Below are 21,671 nucleotides of genomic sequence, written 5' to 3' on the forward strand. Positions count from 1 at the left end.
TGTGGAGCGACTAGACCGAGCACGAATGCTGTTCAAAATGCAGCAAAAACTCGGACATTATTATTCTCAACATTGGTGCCCCCCGAAGCTACGCCCCGTAGTCTATTCGTAAAGGCAAAAATCCCTAGAGTACCAAAACAGCTTCTTCCGACTTTTTCGGTCCGAACATACTACTAATCTGCCTAGTTCCAACGACCTGCATTCGGACGACTACCGTCAGTTCGTCTTCCGTTCTATGACCTAGGTACAGCACAGAACTAGGCCCTTCGCCCCATTGAACTCTTGTCAAACAATTAAACTGCTTAGTCCCATCAATCTTATATAATTTCAATATAACATTCCGACTCCTGTATCAAATACCCTGATTTATGAACGGTTAGTTGCGCAAAGCTTTCTTTACGACCCTACCTACCTGTGGTGTCACTTTCTGTATTCTGGAATCCCTTTGTTCCACCACAACCTTCCATTACCTACCGTTTACTGTTTAAGACCTATCTTGGCTGGTATTCCGAAATGGTACCACCTCACACTTGTCTGCATTAAGTGCTGTTAGCCATTTTCAGCGCATTTTTCCAGCTGCTTCAAATCCCGCTGCAAGTTCTTGCTTGGTCTCCGCTCCAGCCCCGACCTTGGTGTGATCCGCAAATTTGCTGATCCAGTTTACCATATTATCAGCCAGACCATTGAGATAGATGACAAATAACAACGCTCCCTGCGATGCATCGCCGGAAACAGGCCCCCAGTCAGAGAGGCAACCATTTACTACCATTCCCACCAGCTTCTCCTACGAATCTAACCTTTAATCTAATTTACGAGCTCAACCTTGAATGCCAGGGAAATGGACCTTCATAACGAACCTCCCACGCAGGGTCTAGTCAAAGGCCTTGTCAAAGGCTACGCAGGTTATGTAGGCAGCAGCCAGTGCATTGTCTTCATCACAAGAAATAAGAGCAGGAGTAGGCCATCTTGCCCATCGAACCTACTTCCCCATTCAATAAGATCATGGCTGATCTGGCCATGGCCTCATCTGTACCTACCTGCCTTTCCCCCATAACCCTTAATTCGGCAACTATGCAAAATCTCTCCAACTTAACTTTAAATATATTTACTGAGGTAGCCTCCACTACCTCAATGGGCAGAGAATTCCACAGATTCACCAGTCTCTGAAAAAAAAAACAGCTCCTCCTCATCTCCGTTAATGAACCTATCCCCGACACTAGTTCGAGTTTCACCTACTAATTTTACCTGTCTCATTGCAAAGGACCAGAACTAAGATACCACATTCCCTTGTAGGTTCAGTAACATTCTGTTCATCAGCGTTCCGAGTAAATTCCTCGAAAAGCACTATGAGATTAATTAGACCTACCAGCAAAAAGCCACGTTGAATATCCCTTCAGTCTCTACCTATCCAATCACCTATATATCCGATCCCGACGAAGGGCTCAGAAGAGCTTTGCCACTGCTGATGTCAGGCTCACCAGAGTAGAAATTCCCTAGCTTATTTTTATAGACTTTCTTGAACAAATGAACGACATTAGCTATCCAGCCATTCTCCAGCAGCTCACTGGGGGCTAATATTGCTTTAAATATCTTTGCTATGCCCCTGCAATTTCTACACTATCTTCCCTCAGTGTCCGGTGGAGCACCGTGCCAGCACTGGGGATTTATCCGCCTTAATTTGCCTCAAGACAGCAAACACCTCCTCCTCTGTAATCTGTATAGGGTCCGCACCGTTATCCGGCAAGAATTCCATTTGAGATCTGCCCCATCACTTTCGGCTTCACGCATAGATGACGACTCTGATAGTCCAAAGGACCAATAAATAAACAGATCTGTTGTTCCCCATCTTTCCCGTTCTTGCTGTGAATTCTGTCAGACAAACCCCTTAATTCCATCAGACATTTTTACTGAGTCTGTGACCTTTGGAAAACTGGAAACAATTAAATTTCTGTTCTTTTTAATACTCTCGGAAAACATCAAAAGATCTAAGGGATTTTGCAAGCTTTACTCCTATACCTTCTCCTAATATCAAAAATATCAAAAGCTTAAATTTACCTACTGTCTGTTGGCCTTTGCTTAACTTGCGGTTTGTAATTGTTGCAGGTGTTTAAAACGAACGCCAATAGTTCCTAACCCCAGCATCCCCTCCCGGAGATGCCTTTAAAGTTCCTCTATGTTTATTACACAGATTCCTCAATTTTATGTCAGGAAGGAACTTTGACAGATATTGGGAAAGGGGAAAAATAGCAGGAAAAACAGAAAAGTGGGACTTGCTCATACGGGAATCCTATTCGAGACTAATGATAGAATAGGTTAATGTCATCCAGGTTTGTCTTGTGGAAAAATCTTACCTGAGAAACCTGTTAGAGTTCTTCGAGGAAGTTACAAGCAATGTGGACAAAGGTGAGGAAGTCGATATCATCACAATGCATTTGATAAGGTGCTACACATGAAGCCGGAGAACAAGATCAAATTCCATGCATTACAGGCAATATACTGACATGGATGGAGGACCGGCTGACAGGCAGGAGGCCTTTTCTGGTTGGTTGCCGGTGACTAGTGACGTACCTGAGGTGTCATTTTGGGACCGCTACTTTCCACATTGTCAAAGATTTAGATAATGGAATTTGACGGCTTTGTGGCAAAGTTGACAGAAGATACGAAGATAGGTGGAGGGGTAGGTAGTGCTGAAGAAGGAATGTGATTGCATTAGGACTTATATAAATCTCAGAAAGGATGTATTGTCATTGCACAGAATCCAGATGAGTTTTACGTGGATGATTCCGGGAATGAAGGCACTAACGTATGAGGACTGTTTGGTAGTTCTGGGTCTGCACTCACTAGAATTCAGAAGAATGCAGGGGATCACATTGGAACCTACCGAATGTACCGGAGGATTGGAGGGAGGCGAATGTTGTCCCCTTTTTCAAAAAAGTTAGTAGAGATAGTCCGTGTAACTATAGACCAGTGAGCCTTACGTCTGTGGTGGGAAAGCTGTTGGAAAAGATTCTTAGAAATAGGATCTATGGGCATTTAGAGAATCATTGTCTGATTAGGGACAGTCAGCATGGCTTTGTGAAGGGCATGCCGTGTCGAACAAGCCTCTTAGATTTCCTTGAGGAGGTGACCAGGCATATAGATGAGGGTAGTGTAGTGGATGTGATCTACGTGGACTTTAGTAAGGCATTTGTCAAGGTTCCACACGGTAGGCTTATTCAGAAGGTCGGAAGGCATAGGATCCAGTGAAGTTTGGCTAGGTGGAATCAGAATTGGCTTGCAAAGGGTCGTGGTGGAGGTAGTACATTCGGAATGGAGGGTTGTGACTATTGGTGTCGCACAAGGATCGGTTCTGGGACCTCTACATTTAGTGATTTTTATTAACGACCTGAATGTGGGGGTAGAAGAGTGGGTTGGCAAATTTACAGACGACACACAGCTTGGTGGTGTTGTGGATAGTGTAGAGGTTTGTCGAAGATTGCGGAGAGATATTGGTAGGATGCAGAAGTGGGCTGAGAAGTGGCAGTCGGAGTTCAACCCGGAGAAGTGTCAGGTGGTACACTTTGGAAGGACAAACTCCAAGGCAGAATAGAAAGTATATGGTAGGATACTTGATGGTGTGGAGGAGCAGAGGGATCGAGGGGTTCATATCCACCGATCCCTCAAAGCTGCTTCACGGGTAGATAGGGTAGTTCAGAAAGCCTATGGGGTGTTAGCCTTAATAATTGGAGGGATGGACTTTAAGAGTCGCGAGGCAATGATGCAGCTCTCTAAAACTCTGGTTGGGCCACACTTGGAGTACTGTGTCCAGTTCTGGTCTCTTCACTATAGGAGGAATGTGGAAGCATTGGAAAGAGTACAGAGGAGATTTACCAGGATTGCTGACTGGCTTAGAGAGTATGCATTATGATCGGAGATTAAGGGAGCAAGGGCTTTACACTTTGGGGAGAAGGAGGATGAGAGGAGACATGATCTATGTTCTATGTTCTATTATTTCAGTCGTAATTTGATATCACAGACTTTCTGATACTTCACAACATAGAATAGTACAGCACATTACAGGCCCTTCGGCCCACATGTGGTGCCGACCCTCAAACCCTGCCTCCTATATAACCCCCTATCTTACATTCCTCCATATACCTGTCTAGTAGTCTCTTAAACTTCAAGCCTCCACCACTGACTCAGGCAGTGCATTCCATGCACCAACCCCTCTCTGAGTAAAAAACCTTCCTCTAGTATTCCCCTTGAACTTCCCACCCCTTACCTTAAAGCCATGTCCTCTTGTATTGAGCAGTGGTGCCCCGGGGAAGAGGCGCTGGCTATCCACTCTATGTATTCCTCTTATTATCTTGTACACCTCTATCATGTCTCCTCTCATCCTCCTTCTCTCCAAAGAGTAAAGCCCTAGCTCGTTTAATCTCTGATCATAATGCATACGCTTTAAACCAGGCAGCATCCTAGTAAATCTCCTCTGTACCCTTTCAAATGCTTCCACGTCCTTCCTATAGTGAGGCGACCAGAACTGGACACAGTACTCCAAGTGTGGCCTAAACAGAGTTTTATAGAGCTGCATCATTACATCGCGACTCTTAAACTCTATCCCTCGACTTACGAAAGCTAACACACCATAAGCTTTCTTATCTACTCTATCTACCTGTGAGGCAACTTTCAGGGATCTGTGGACATGTACCCCAAGATCCTTCTGCTCCTCCACACTACCAAGTATCCTACCATTTACTTTGTACTCTGCCTTGGAGTTTGTCCTTCCAAAGTGTGCCACCTCACACTTCTCCGGGTTGAACTCCATCTGTCACTTCTCAGCCCACTTCTGCATCCTATCAATGTCTCTCTGCAATCTTCGACAATCCTCCACACTATCTACAACACCACGAAACTTTGTGTCGTCTGCAAACTTGCCAGCCCACCCTTCTACCCCCACATACAGGTCGTTAATAAAAATCACAAAAAGTAGAGGTCCTAGAACGGATCCTTGTGGGACACCACTAGTCACAATTCTCCAATCTGAAAGTACTCCCTCCACCACGACTCTCTGCCTTCTTCAGACAAGCCAGTTCTGAATCCACTGGCCAATCTTCCCTGGATCCCATGCTTTCTGACTTTCTGAATAAGCCTATCGTGTGGAACCTTGTCAAATGCCTTACTAAAATCCATATAGATCACATCCACTGCGCAACCCTCATCTATATGCCTAGTCACCTCCTGAAAGAACTCTATCAGGCTGGTTAGACACGATCTGCCCTTCACAAAGCCATGCTGACTGTCCCTGATCAGACCATGATTCTCTAAATACCCATAGATCCTATCTCTAAGAATCTTTTCCAACAGCTTTCCCACCACAGACGTAAGGCTCACTGGTCTATAATTACCCGGACTATCCCTACTACCTTTTTGAACAAAGGGACAACATTCGCCTCCCTCCAATCCTCTGGTACCATGCCCATGGACAACGAGGACATAAATATCCTAGACAGTGGTTCAGCAATCTCTTCCTTACACCTCGTGGAGCAGTCTGGGGAATATTCCGTCAGGCCCAAGGGATTTATCCGTCCTAATGTATCTGAACAATTCCAACACCTCCTCTCCCTTAATATCAACATGCTCCAGAACATCAACCTCACTCATATTGTCCTCACCATCATCAAGTTCCCTCTCATTGGTGAATACCGAAGAGGAGTATTCACTGAGGACCTCGCTCACTTTCCCAGCCTCCAGGCACATCTTCCCACCTTTATCTCTAATCAGTCCTACCTTCACTCCTGTCATCCTTTTTTTCTTCACATAATTGAAGAATGCCTTTACCCTACTCGCCAAGGCCTTCTCATGCCCCCTTCTTAAGGTTCTTTCTTGCCTCCCTATATACCTCAATAGACCCATCTGATCCTTGCTTCCTAAACCTCATGTATGCTGCGTTCTTCCACTTTACTAGATTTTGTACCTCACTTGTCACCCATGGTTCCTTCACCCTTCCATTCTTTATCTTCCTCACCGGGACAAATTTATCCTTAACATCCTGCTAGAGATCTCTAAACATCGACCACATGTCCATAGTATATTTCCCTGCCAAAACATCATCCCAATTCACTCCCGCAAGTTCTAGCCTTATAGCCTCATAATTTGCCCTTCCCCAATGAACAGTTTTCCTGTTCTTTCTGATTGTATCCTTTTCCATGATAATGCTAAAGGCCAGGGAGCGGTGGTCACTGTCCCCCAGATGCTCACCCATTGAGAGATCTGTGACCTGACCCAGTTCTTTACCTAGTACGAGATCTAGTATGGCATTCCCCCTAGTCGGCCTTTCCACATACTGTGACAGGAATCCGTCCTGGACACACTTATCAAACTCTGCCCCATCTAAGCCCCTAAAACTAATCAGGTGCTAATCAATATTAGGGAAGTTAAAGTCACCCATGATAACAACCCTGTTACTTTTACACCTTTCCAAAATCTGCCTCCCAATCTCTCCTCTGTATCTCTGCTGCTACCAGGGGCCTATAGAATACCAGCAAATAGAGTAACTGCTCCTTTCCAGTTCCTGACTTCCACCCATACTGACTCAAAGGAGGATCCTGCTACATTACCCACCCTTTCTGTAGCTGTAATAGTATCCCTGACCAGTAATGCCACCCCTCCTCCCCTCCCACCCCCCCCCATCCCTTTTAAAGCACTGAATTCCAGTAATATTGAGAATGCATTCCTGCCCTGGTGCCAGCCAAGTCTCTGTAATGGCCACTACATCATAATTCCATGTGTGTATCCAAGCTTTCAGTTCATCACCTTTGTTCCTGATGCTACTTGCATTGTTGTACACACACTTCAGCCCTTCTACCTTACTACCTTTACACCAATTATTCTGCTTCTCTTGCCTGAAAGCCTCTTTATATGTTAGATCTGGCTTTATTCCATGCACTTCTTTCACTGCTCTATCGCTTCGGGTCCCATCCCCCTTGCAAATTAGTTTAAACCCTCCCGAACCATGCTAGCAAACCTACGTGCAAGGCTTGCTCCCCCTCGAGTTCAGGTGCAACCCATCCAATCTGTACAGGTCCCATCTTCCCTAGAAGTGATCCCAACGATCCAAAAATCTAAAACCCTGCTCCTTGCACCAACTCCTGAGCCACGCATTCAGCTGCCATCTCCTCAAATTCTTACCGTCACTGTCACGTAGCACTGGCAACAATCCTGAGAACGCTACCCTTGAGGTCCTGTTCTTCAGCCTTCTGCGTAGTTCCCGAAACTCACACTTCAGGACCTCATCCCTCTTCCTGCCTATGTCGTTGGTCCCAACATGTATCACGACTTCTGGTTGCTTTCCCTCTCGTACCAGAATATCGTGCACCCGGTCCGAGACATCCCAGACCCTGGCACCCGGGAGGCAACAAGCCATGTGGGTGTCCTTCCCACGTCCACAAAATCTCCTGTCTGCTCCCCTGACTATAGAGTCTCCAATGACGACAGCCCTCCTCCTCTCCGCCCCACGCTTCTGCAACACCGGATCAGGCTCAGTGCCGGAGGCCCTGCCACCGTGGCTCACCCCTGGTCGGTCGTCCCCGCCAACAGTATCCAGTACGGTAAACTTACTATTCAGGGGAATGGCTACAGGGGTTTTCTGCTCTACCTGTCTGCTCACCTTCGCTTTACGATTCTTTTCCCAACTATTGATGTCAAACCAGCATATTGGTAGTTTTCCGTGTTTTCTTCGCATTGGCTACTAAATATGCGCATCACATCTACTCTCCACAGAAAGAATTGTGAATCTATATCGTTTTAGAAATTATTAAAAGAGTGTGCGCTGTCACAAAACCAGCCTTGGTTTTACGACCACCAGAGTCTTAGATCCCTGTCAGTTATCAGGCTAATGCCAACACTGTAGCATATCAAATACTTCAGGAGGATTTGATGATTATCTTACTACGATTCTTCAAATCAACAGCACCATATTAAGAAACTTCCGATTACAAACCTCTAAATTGACTAGAATAATAAAATTAATTTGAAACGTTGCAGTGTTTAAACTTACCCAATTTGCAATCTGGCAGAGTGACAGTGGAATGTTTCAAGTTTGGATTAGTACTGGCGGAGGATAAGTGACATTTAATGATGAAGTAACCGTAAATAGAAATCAGACCTCACGTTCCTCTTTGGTCATAATCGCTGTTAAACATTCTCAAAATCCAATCTAAACTATTCACATCAGATGTAAATACATTTTAAACAATTCTCACAAAATGCACCGGTTGACACGTAAAAAAGATTCAAAACTACGTTTAATGGACGAGGATTACACACGCAGTTGATGTAATAATACGAAGGGACTTTGGTAGCTACAATGAAGTCTCTTTCGTCATTATATTTTTCTTTGTATTACTCTGCGGTTTCAGTAAGATAATGTAACATTTAGGTGCAAAAATGCAGACCGAAACTTGATGCCCAGATAGCGAACATTTCCACAGCGACGGTGTATTTTCCCGGAGAGCTCACACAAGCTGGAATAAAAGTTATCCAAACAGCGCAAAAAATCAACATGCTGAAGGTGATGTACTTGGCATCATTAAAACTGTCCGGGAGTTTTCTGGCGAGGAAAGCAAGCACTATACACACAATGGATAACAGAGCAATATAGGTCGACACCAAGTAAAAGGCAGTCAATGAGCCCACGTTACATTCCAGAATAATGATGTATCTGTAATAACTCATGTTTTTCAGGGGGTAAGGAGGTGACACACTTAGCCAGACAACGCAAACTATAACTTGCAAAAAGGTAAGGACGAATACACCCAAGCGTTGCTGAAGGGGTCCGAAACAGTTCATCACGCTGCTGTTAGGAAGAGTTGCTTTAAAGGCAACCACTACAAGGATTGTTTTGCCTAAGATGCAGGAAATGCAGAGAACGAATACAACTCCGAACGCTGTGCGTCGCAACATGCAAGACCAGTCGGATGGTTCTCCAATGAAAGCGAGCGAGGAAATGAAGCAAAGCAGGAGAGCGAAGAGGAGCAGGAAGCTGAGCTCGGAGTTGTTCGCTTTGACCATAGGAGTATGTCGATACCGGTAGAAAATTGCAGCCGTGGCCAATGTAAAACACACTCCAACGAGAGCAAGGGTCACCAATACAATCCCCAGGACTTCTCCAAAAGATAGAAACTCAATCTTCTTGAGAACACATTGGGTTTTTGCGTGATTGGACCAGTATTCCGATGGACACTTGATGCAATCCGTGGAATCTGGGAAAATCAACATTTAATATGAAAATATGTGGGAGTTCGGAACCGTGGAAATGTGTGAAATTGCTGCATATATCAGCACTTACCAGTGACGTTGCTGATCTCACCATTGGCGCACACGACACAATTAAAACAACATACCGGCTGCCCTCCCCGGGTGACTTTTCTTGTTCCAGGTAGACAGGGTTCTGAGCAAACAGCTCGTGGGATCTGCAGAAGAGGAAAACGTCCGGATGGTATTAATTGGATGTGTAAATAGTGCAGCTAAGCATGCTGAACAGCTGATAGAAAGCTTTAGAATTAAGCTTAAGAAGGAAGAAGTGTTAAGGATTCGGCCTGAACACTGGGTCGAAGGGCCCCTGCTGGTAGCTCTGGATCACGACAGTTTTTAACCTCTGTTTTCTTTCACCTGGCCATGTGGGTTCCGGCCCAGCCCCCTTCCTTTTTGGACTTCCACCAATTACCTGTTTGTCTCCTCATTTGCACCCACCTGTTTCTAATTTTCACTCATTACCCTGTCCATTTAAACGCTGTCTTGACTAGCATTCTCTGCCAGTTCGTCCCAGTTCTGACCTGTGTCGTTCTAGCCTGTCATTGCGACTTCTCCCAACCAATTTTGCCTGATTCTGTGTTTTGGATTTTGCCCGTTCTTGGACCTGATTTTTGCCTGTGCGCTCTGGATTGTCTGCCCTCGCCTGACTGCCTTTCCTGGTAAGACCTCTGACTGCCATTTCAGATTCGTGCCTGCCTTCTGTTTTTGAAAGACTGTTGCCTTTGTGCTCCCTAATAAAACCCTGGTGAAAAAGTACTCATTGGTCTGCACTTGAGTCCTACCGAAACCCGACAAGAAGAAACTAAATAACCAATGAACCTTGAAAGAAGTTAGTTATGGGCAATATTATATATAAGCAATATGAAGCCACACAAGATAGATGATGAAATGGCCACTTCGAGACTTGGGAAGTGAAGATGTTTTGCCTCATTCAGAGCAGATAAAATCCGGATCACAAAATCGCTGTTCTTCTGAAATAAGCGTGTAAGGAGTGGTAAATGATTGCATCTGAACACATTCCCAACACATTCCAGATTCCATTGTTGCACCGTACTCTTCAGTGCTTTATTGTTCATGGTGTTAGACCTATCTCGGTTGCTCCTCCCAGAGTGCAAAACTGCACACTTGTCTGCATTAAATTCCATCTGCATTTCCAGCCATTTTTCAAGCTGCTCCATATCCGGTTGTTAGTCTTCCTTGTTGTACACTACATCCCTGATCTTGGTGTCATCCGGTAATTTATTGATCTAATTTATCACATCATTATCCAGATCAATGGTACAGATGACAAACTCAATGGATCCAGTAACGTTCTTTGAGACCTACCATTATTTACAGGTCTCCAGTCAGAGAGGCAACCATGCACAATCACTCTCTGGCTTCAGTATCTAATCCAATGTCTTATCAAATTCCTACGACATCTCGAATGCCAAGCGACTGAAAATTCTTGACGAAACTTCCATACGGGACATTCTCAAAGGCATTGCTGAAGTCCATGAATACAACATGGACTGCCTTGCCTTCATTAACTCTCCTGGTAAATTCCTGGAAAGCCTGTAAGATTGATGAGACAAGGCATTCCACCCACAAAACCATGTTGATTGACCCTCATCTGTCCCTGTCTAACCAAATACTTATATATCCGGTCCGTTAGAATACCATCCAATAACTCCCCCCGGCCCCCTTTAAAATAACCGACAGCATTATCTATCCTCTAATCATCCGGCATATCACTCGAGGCAAACATGTTTTGTATATCTCTGTGAGGGCCCCTGTAATTTCTGCATTACCCTCGAACAGAAAACACTTTGCCAAATCCTGGGGTTTATCCACGCTCAACTTCCTCAGCAAATACCTCCATGACCTGTGGTCTAAATAGTGTCCATGACTTCGCTGCCACTCTGCCTCAATTCTATGACTCTGTGTCAATCTTCCGACTAAATACAGATGCAAAATATTCATCTAAAATCTCCATAAGAGCATAATAACATAAAATTAAGACCATAAGACATAGGAGAAGAATGAGATCATTGGCTCATCGAGTCTGCTCCACTATTCAATCTTGGCTGAAACGTTTTTACCCTCGTCAGCCCCACACCACGCCTTTAACCTTTTATCTCTGCCTTAAATACACCAAGCGACCTGGCCTGCGCAGCTGTCTGTGCTAACGAATCCACAAATTCTCCACTCACTGGCTAAAGAAATTTCTCTGCATCCCTGTTTTAAATGGCCGCGCTTCTATCCTGAGGCTGTGCCCTCTTGTCATAGACTCCCGAATGACAGGAAAACTCTTTCCAAATCTACTTTGTATAGGCCTTGAAACATTCGAAAGGTTTCAATGAGATCCGCCATCCCCATCCTTCTAAATTCCAGCGTGTACAGGCCCAGAGCCATCAAAGGTTCCTCGTATGATAAACCCCTTCACACTTGGAATCATCCCTGTGAACCTCCCCTGAACCCTCTCCAATACCAGCACATATTTTCTTAGTTGAGAAACTCAACACTTCAGAATACTCAAGGCAAAGCTGCACCAGTGCCTTATAAAGCCTCAACATCACACCCTGCTCTTGTATTTTATACCTCTTGAAATGAATGCTAACATTGCATTTCCCTTTCTCACCACCGACTCAACTTGTAAGTTTGCTTTTAGGACATTCTTCCCAGTGAATCCCAAGTCGCTTTAGATCTCAAACCTTTGGATGTGTGCCCTGTTTAGAAAATGGTCTATGCATTTATTTCTACTAACAAAATGCATGACGAGGCATTTGCCAATATTGTATTTCATTTTCCACTGTCTTGCCTATTCTCTTAATTTGTCAAAGTCCTCTGCAGCCCATCTGCTTGCTGAAAACTAATCCTCGTATCATCTGCAAACTTGGCAACAAAGTCATCTATTTCATTAACTAAATAATTGATCTACATCATGAAAGGTCCCCACACCGCCCCCTGTTGAACACCATTAGTCACTGTTAGCCAATCAGAAAATGATCCTTTTATTCCCACGCAAGTCATCCTACCAATCAGCCAATATTTTAACTATTGTCAGTAACTTCCCTGTATTACGAAATCAAAAGCCTTCTGAAAGTCCAAATCTACAATATCCACTACGTCCCCTTATAACCTCAAAGAATTCCAATGCGTTCTTCACGCAAGCTTCAACGAAGCCACGGCCAGTTCCCCACTCTGACAGTCACCCACTCACATGATGGCCGCTCTTTTATTGGATCATACCAAGTGTATCATTATGCAAAATTCAATGTCTCCTCAGCACATCGGCACGCGAAATGTATCCACTGTCCCGGCTTGCTTCTTTTAATGTTACCAAAATTCAAAGCAAACTATCCCTCTGCAAACTATGCATCTATTATATATTTCGTCAACGTGGAAAAGGCCTACACTGCATTTCGTGTCATAGTATTCTGTAACAAGGACGACAGTTCGGAGCACGTCAAAAAGCAGGCGTTAACATTTGCCAAACACTAAAGCGATTGAGATGTGCTGCATAATAAGTACCACATAAAGAAGAGCCGTATATTTGAGACGGCTGAAGCTCCGGTCTGGAGTAAATTATCTGAGTAAAAGAAAGGAAGGTACTACTGAAATTAGCCGGCTGGTGGCGTAGCGGCATCGGCGCCGGACTTCAGAACGAATGCTCCCGAGTTCTCACCCAGCCGGCTCCCCTGGCACGTTTTCCATCCGTGCTGGGTTGAACGTAAAGCTAGCAACTCGACCTGATAAAAAAAGAAATTGCCTGCTACAGAAACATCAACAGCAAAAAGTTGATGGCCTATGTTCTCTCTTGAGTTTAAAGGTAATTTCTCTCTTCCATTAATGACATTAATAATGGGTAAAATATTGACATTAATGTATTTTGAAGTATTTGAAGAGACCGGATATATAACTATTTGTACTGATAGGGATAGTTAACATGGCTTTATACGTGGGGTTCTAATCTAACCAACAACACTGAGTATTTTCGAAGAAGTTACCGGGAAAGTAGATGAAGGCTATGGATATTTTCTGCCGGGTAGGCGCTTTAGCAAGATCCCGGAAGAGTAGTTGGTCAAGAAGTTACTGTCGGTTGGCATTCTAGATGAGGAACTAAATTGTCTTCACTGGAGAAGCCATTGAGTTGCACTGATTGCAAGTCTGTGACTAGTGTACTGCAGGGATCGGAGGTGGATGCGTTGCAGCTTGTCACTTATATCAACCATCTGAATGATAAAGTGGTAAACTAGATCAGCAGGTTAGCTATGACAGCAGGACTGGGTCTGTCGTGGACAGTGATGGTGACTGTCAAAGCTTAGAGTGGGCTATGTAACAGCTGAAATAATAAGTTGAATAATGGCAGATGGAACTTAATGCAGACAAGTGTGAGGTGCTGCACATTGGGAGGACAATCCAGGGTAGGACTTACACGGTGAGCGACAAGGCACTGAGCAGTACCTGGGAACAATGGAATCTGAAAATAGTTCATAAAACTGGAGATCTATAATTCATTGAATGTGGCGTCACGGATGGATAGGCTTGTTCAGAAAGCGTTTGGCATATTGGCGTTCATTAATCAATGTATTGAATACAGGAAGTTGAATGTTATGCTGAAGTTGTATAAAACTTTGCTGAGTTCTAATTTGGAGTATGGTGTGCAGTACTGGTAGTCTAACTACAGCGAGAATATGAATAAGTTTGAAAGAGATCAGAGAAAATTTGGACGTCAGGACTTGAGTACCTGAGTTATTGGGAAAGCTTGAACAGGTTAGGAATGTATTTCATAGAACGTAGAAGAATGAGGGTAGTTTTGATAGAGACGTACAAGGTTATAAAGGGAGAGACAGGGGAAAGCAGGATTTTTTTACACTGAGTGGTGACACTAGAACCAGAGGTTATATATTAAGGGTAAAAGTTGAAAAGGTCAAGGGAAGCATTGATGGGAACTTCTTCAATCTGAAATTCGTGAGAGTGCAGATCCAGCTGCCAGTGGAAGTATTGGATGCAGGCTTGATTGCAGCAGTTAAAAGAAGTTCGGATAAGTGCATGGATAGGACGGGTTTGTAGGTCTATTTCCGTGTGCAGGTCTATGGGACTAGGCGTGTAACAGTTCAGCACACACCAGGTGGGCCAAAGAGCCTGTTTCTGTGCTGTCGTGTTCTGTGACACCATACCTTTATGACTTATAAAGCCAAACTGAAGTTCAGCTTCTCCCTCCGTTGCATTCAAATATCTAACTGTCTCCGCCTTAAACGTTGCTCATGTTCTGACCCTCACCACACATCTGGCTGAGAACCCCAGAGATACATGAACATCTTGGAAGCATATGTCTACGTATCTCAAAATGAAATGATGAAAGCCGTACCTCGTGATTTTTTCCCCATTATTCCATATTCTCCAGCCGCTCAGCCGATCTCAACATTTCGACCTGTAACCTTTGAATAAGGCGATCCCTCATTCTTCTAAGCTCGTAAAAAACAGGCTGAACTGTCGAAACTGCACCTTACTTTGCATTAAGCTAGAACATAATCGGCAATATCTACTTCTACAATATCACCCATATCACAGGCATGCGGATCTTTTTCATTTCGCCAGCGTAAAGGCATGGTAAGAGAAGGCATACCACATTTCCAGCCGTGCTCCACATGATTTTCTCGACATTCAGTGTTAGTTCGTGCCCTGCCGGAGCCGAGTCATCATAATATCCGACATTTACAATGTCGACGCTTCCCTTGAAATTCGTTTGTAAGTTCACAAATTCGTATCTTGGCACCGGGTCACCATTTTCATCAAAATATACTGTTTCTCCCTCTTTCGCTGTGAAATTCACGGTGCAGAGGTAGTGCAGCAACTAGGTAGGAAGGAAGCAATAGAGACTATGATTGAACCGGTGAATGGATTTGATCCACATAAATACTGACAATCAATTTACCGTAAACGTAAATGATTGAATTGTGTTGCCTTGCAAGTACCACATAAAGAAGAACCGCACATTTGAGACTGCTGAAGATCGAATCTGGCATAAAATAGCTAATGCCAAAAAAGTACTGCTAGTGAAACTCAGAGGACCAGGCTTCAGTTGTGGCTGGACTTGGATCGACTTTCAACTCACCTCCAGAATTGGTACCTGACGCGGTAACTCCCTGCAGCAGTTTGATTTTCAGCATTAATATTGGAGGCGGGTCAGAAGCATAACGTAGATATTTTTGGGAGGGCAGAGGGTGTTTAAGGAATAAGATAGATCAGGCACTGACTGACTGGCACGAAGCAATGAGTAGGAATAAAGTGAACCTTTTCAGACTCTCTGCCGGTGACAGGTGATGATCCACCTGGGTCGTGTTGTAGCCCATTCTTTTTGCGTTGTATGTTAATGATTTGGTCTATGAAATAGATGGCATTGTGGCCAAGTTTGCTGTTGATACGAAGGTAGGTGGAGCAGTGCGTAGCATTGAGGAAGAAGAGTGGTTGCAGAAGGACTTCGATAGATTATGAGAGTGGACAAATAGGTGGCAGACGGACTACAGTGTCGTTAAGTGTGTGATGATGCACTTTGGTGGAAGGAATAAAACCATAGATTATTTTCTAAACGGGGAGAAAATTCAAAAAATCTTCGGTGCAAAGAAATTTGCGAGTCCCTTTAAAGGACGCCCGAAAGGTTAACTTGCAGTTTGAATCGACGGTGAGGTAGATGAATGAAATCTTTCGCTTCCTTTCCAGAGGACTAGGATATTAAAGCAAGGATGTAATGCTGAGGAGGTATAGGGCACCGGTTAGGTGACACCTGGAGTATTGTGAGGAGATTAAGAAAGGATGTGCTCTCTGCAGAGTTTTCAGAAGAGATCAACGAGAATGATTCCGGCATTGAAAGGGTTAATATATTTGCAACGGTTGAAGGTTCTAGGCTTGACTTCGCTGGAATTAAATAGAATAAATGAGGAATATTAACCAGAGGGTGGTGAATCTATGGAATTTGTTGCCACGGGCGGCAGTGGAGGCCAAGTCATTGGGTGTATTTAAGGCAGAGATTGATAGGTATCTGAGTAGCCAGGGCATCAAAGGTTATGGTGAGAAAGCGGGGGAGTGGGACTAGATGGAAGAATGGATCAGCTCATGATAAAATGACGGAGCAGACTCGATGGGTCGACCAGCCAACTTTTGCTTCTTTGTCTTATGGTCTTATGTTCTTAATATTACTGAAACCTATTGAATGTTGAAATGTGTAATAGAGTAGATGTGAAGAGGATGTTTCATTTGGTGGCGGATGCTAATACCAAGGGCTACAGCCTCAGTATACAGTGACGTCCATTTGGTACAGGGTTGAGAAAGAATTTCTTTAACCGAAAGGATGTGAAGCTGTGGAATTCATTGCTATAGGAGGCGGTGGAGCCAGGTTATCTGCTGCATTTCACGTGGAAGTTGCTAGGTTCTTGATTAGTCACGGCGTGAAAGGTTGTGAGAATAAGACAGGAAAACGGTGTTGAAGGGAAAATCGATCAGCAATCAGAAATGACGCAGACAACTTGAAGGGCCAAATGGCCTTAATAATCTCCTCTGCTCTAAACCATTTTCTAAGAACTTCTGTTTGATCGCCACAAATAGAATTACTTGCTAATGTATAGGAGTCAGTGGTTGATTACCAGTTTATGGAAATTGAAAAATATAAGTTGCAAACTGCAATCATGCCTGTCGGTGATGTCGATTTGGTGCTCTTGGTAATAACCTATAGGCCTACCTGCCAAGGCTCGAAATTTGTAACATGAGCGCATGAGTTATTCACAAAGGGTCCTTCTCCTTCGACACAGGTGAACATGTCGTGCAGTGCATGAGCGATTGCGTAGACCGCTTTATACACGTGGTACGAACTCCCGTCCATTATCGCTGGAAGATAGCTATTTTCTATCCCTTCCATCTGTTCCGTTCCAGTGTATTGCCGAACTTGATCTCGAGAGTTATCTGGAATTGCCCTTTTGTCTATGCTAAAGGAGCAGGTGAATAAATTTTCCCAAAACTCCATCACCAAAATATTGTCAGGAAAGTTGGAAGGATGGACATTCTGAAGATAATCTCTGAGGTCATCTATCTCTGTCCTTTGCGTGGCTGGACCAATTGTCCCGGTGAGATAAATTGCTCTTTGTTCAGGTGGGAGAAAATTTCTTGTTACCCAGGATTCACTTCCAATCCATTGTATGCCGGTTACATTTTGCTGCCAAATCTCATTCAATAAAATTCGCATATCACCAGGCTGTACAAAGGCCACTACCACTTTAGTAGATGCCTCTTTAATCACCTGGACAACTCTACTGATTTTCTCTGCCGGGTCGGTCCTGTAAAATGACTCAGAGTAGGCAATGCAGACGCCAACATTTTCCACATGATCCACAAATCCTTGCATTCCGAAATTACCGTAATCAGTGTTACTTCTAATAGTTCCAATCCAAGTCCAGCCAAAGGTTCTCACCAGTTCAGCGAGGAGTTTAGACTGGTACTGGTCTCCGGGGATAGTTCTAAAAAAGGTAGGTTATTCTCTTTTATCGCTGAGACAGGAGCAGGTGGAGTAGTGACTAACCTGTAGAGAAGGAGATAAATTAATAAATACCTTGATGTGCTTTTAAATGAAGTTGACTGATGTACTTTCTGCGGTTCATGGTGATTTTTTAAAAATCCTCAGCAAAAACTATGACATTTTATATATAACACGAAGAATGTGAAAAATATAAAACCGGAATTACTGAAATAATTTACATTGCACCGTAAACTATTTACTTATTTTTCTCGTAATAAGACTCTGATAAGACAAATCACAATATTTGCATTCGTTTCTGGTCGCCGCATTGTAGGAACGATGTGGAGTCTTTGAAGAAGTTGCAGAAGAAATTTACTGGTTTTCTGCCTGGATTATAGGGTGTATATTATAAGGACATTTGTGATATCTTTGTGTTCTTTTCCCCGGAGCAGCTGAGTAGAGGAGAGATCTGGCAGAGGTTTATAAGAGGCACACACTGGGTGTATTACCAGTATCGTTCTTCCATGTTTAAAATTTCTAAAACAGGGCGCATATATTTAAAGTGATAACTGTTATGATCAATATAAATCTGCCAAGCAAAACTGTTACCCAGAAGGTGGAGGTGCCTGTATTACGCGGGCAAGGTTTATTGTGTCAGCAAATAGGAGGGACCTGTTTAAGAGACCCTGAGGCACACGAATGTGTATAGAACGGAGTAATGAGTGCAGTGCAAATACAAAAGGGACCAGTTTGGCAGAACACAAATGAGCTGAAGGGTCTGATCTTGAGCCGTTTGTTCTATGTTTTATTACGCGATTTTTAACAAGAGCTAAATCAGTTTTTTACTGTTAATTACTGGGAATGGCTCATATCTGAATATTGCGTCCCAGCTCTCCACATGATACGGGAGTTAACAGTTACGCGTGTAGCAGGTTCCCCCTCTCTACGCAGCTGATGAATCCAAAGGAACAGGGAAGACCGACTGTGTTTGACAGCAGCAACTTTACAGAAGTTGCTCGTCCGCATTGAGCTCAACGTCGGACTGCCTTAGGAAACGAACCTCTGGAATTTTCCTTGGGGAATTATCCTGAAGCTTTCCCCATGAATGGGGAATTCCGCAAGACGGGGTAAGTCTGAGGTGACAGTTTTCCTTTTTCTAGATGAGCTGTAGATCACGCCTAAAGAACCCTATCTACTGGAAACGACTGGTTTTAACGCTACAGAAAACAGGCCTATCCCGTCTGTCCTGTTAGTAGAAACGGTTCCGCCGGGCCTATTAGTTTAGTCATGCGTGAAGGCAAGTAGCTGCACTTGGTTATTAAGGACTATTTAAGATACACGCTATTGGGAGCATTTAGTAGTTCGTCTGAGCTTATCCACACTCTGTCCCTGGTCTATAACACCTTAGAGTACCTCTACTGGATATCAGGCCTTTAGAATTTTATGTATGAACGATATCAACCACTATAAAATCTCAAAATATCTGATTACTATTTTATTGCGTTACTATCCCAAATTAAGGCGCGTGAGGTTCATATGCTTTTGCCCCTGCTAATAAGGATACGGTACCGCCAGAGTAAAAGTGAAGTAAAATATTCGACCCATTACCAGTGGAATCCCGAAGGACCCCATTGTCCTTGCGGTTACGATGGAATTTGTAGATATATCGCAACCAACAATGGCAGCCACGTTGGAGGAACCTCTACATTGAGGGAATTCAATTGATTCCTCTTCTCGGTTGATCAAAGCGAGCGCTGCTTTCGAGGCGATCGCGGAGGACGAGCAGTCATCGTGTATTTGGTATCCGAGTGTGATCCCCGGGAAGAGATTCTCATTCTGGTTTATTTTTTCAATGGCAAAAATCATTGTCTGCACCAGTCGGAAGCTTTCAAAATCAAAACTGTGGAATAAATGTAAGATGAGATGATAAAAGTGCTTAGATTCCGAATTCAATCAGATATCACGTCAATGACTTAGAATGTGAATGTTCTCTTGTTATCGATAAAAGATGTTCACAGTACTGACCTCGGCTCGGGAAACACACTGGTTCTTGTTTATTTCACGAACTCATGATACCAAACACGCCCCATTTCACAACACACAGAAGTCAATGCATGTCACATGAGACTGCACGAGAGGAGGCATAATCTTAGTAATGCACAGCGCTCGGATAGCTGGATCAAAGCAACACACAAATAATGCTGGAGGAACTTAACAGGTCGGGAAGTATCTACAGAGGGAAATGGGTAGTCACGCTTTCTGCATATTCCTTTCATCAGGACTGGAAAGGACGCGTGGAGTATTTCACATAGTCGAAGAAGCGGAGCCTGGCCGAAGCCGAGCAGCCTCTCCAGTCATGACGAATGGTTTCCGCTCAGTTCCTTCAGAATTCAGTTTGTGCTGCTCAAGATATTCAGCTTCTGCAGGCTGTCCGAATTCTACGTCACGAGGACTGATTCCGCTCAGGCAATGCGATTTCTATGGTCGTTCTGTCAGTTTTTTTGACAGAGAATGATCGGATGCTTCCTCCAGAAGTTTTAAATTCCGGAGGCGTTGACTGGAATTCATATAGATTCAACATATAGTGACTTAAAGTGTGGGTGGAGTGGACACATGATAATTCATAATATCAATTTACATTACCATATTCCATAAATTCCGTCGATATTTGTGAAATTATATCAACGTGATTTTACTTTAATGAAAATGCAGACAGACCATTGAACAGTTCAGTCGAGGAAGAAGACTATCGGCCAACAATGTTGCGCCGAAGCATTGATACTGGTTTCCGCCCGAAATATTGAACCTTTATTCTCCTCCGTCGAGGCTGTTCACCAGCTGAGTTCCTTCAGAATTCAGTTTTCACAGAAAATGCTGGAGAAACCCAGTAGTCCAGGCAGGTCCTGATGAAGGGTCTCGGCCTGAAACGTCGACTGCTTACTCTTTTCCATTGTTGCTGCCTGGCCTGCTGAGTTCCTCCAGCATCTGGTGTGTGTTCCTTGGAAATGTCATAATTATGCAGGTGCTTACATGCGGAATTAAATTAATTCTTTCTGCCTATACAATGTCCCTATACCCACAACTGCCATCATCTGTACAGTCATATGGCTATAAAACTATGTAGGTTTTACCCTTGTTTGCCTCCATCACCCCTAGTAGTGCTTTCCAGAGACCCACCAATCTCGGCTTAAAAAATATCCGGTCATCTCCTTTCAACTTAGCTCTTCTCACCGATGACCTCGAGTATTAGACATTTAAATCCTTGGACAATTATACTGGTTGTCTATTCTGCCCATGTGTCTCATAATTTTATAAAGGTCTCTCAGGTCTCCACTCAGAATCCGCTTCTCTACTGAAAACAAGCCAAGTTTGTGCAACCTATTCTTATATCACAAGCCCTCTAATCTAGATATTATCCTGGTAAATCTTTTCTGTACAATATCCAAAGCCTCCGTATCTTTCCAATAACCGGACGACCCGAAATAAGCGAAATACTACAGATATGGCCGCACTAGAGTGTTAATAACAACATAAAATCAGATCAACGCTTTTCTAGTCCTGAAATAGTGTCAGACCTTGAAAGCAGCTAACTGTTAACCTTAATAACATCCGAGAATAGCCCATTTCAATGACTCTGAATATTCATTGCTGCTGAAATTTTCTTTGGTTAACAAAGTTGCTGTTACATTATGCACGCACAATTACAAAGTTTGAAAGCTTTTACGAAGTTGCTTGGATAGTGCATACGGTGGTAATGCGGCGTATATGATTAACGTAGACAGGTAGGACGGTCGGCATAGTCAAGGTAGGTTGAAGGGACCAGCTGCGAGCTCCTCTGTTTTATGATATTGTGACTGGTTGTTTGCCAACTAAAGTAGAACGTTGAACA

At 43.7% G+C, this 21,671-nt stretch overlaps 1 pseudogene; it reads right to left on the reverse strand.

The window, feature by feature from the left end:
* Nucleotides 1-8,339: 8,339 nt before the first annotated feature.
* LOC140196973 (extracellular calcium-sensing receptor-like) lies at nt 8,340-19,648 on the reverse strand (annotated as a pseudogene).
* Nucleotides 19,649-21,671: the final 2,023 nt, after the last annotated feature.

Source organism: Mobula birostris, chromosome 4 (assembly GCF_030028105.1).
Source record: "Mobula birostris isolate sMobBir1 chromosome 4, sMobBir1.hap1, whole genome shotgun sequence".
In the NCBI taxonomy this organism is placed as follows: domain Eukaryota; kingdom Metazoa; phylum Chordata; class Chondrichthyes; order Myliobatiformes; family Myliobatidae; genus Mobula; species Mobula birostris.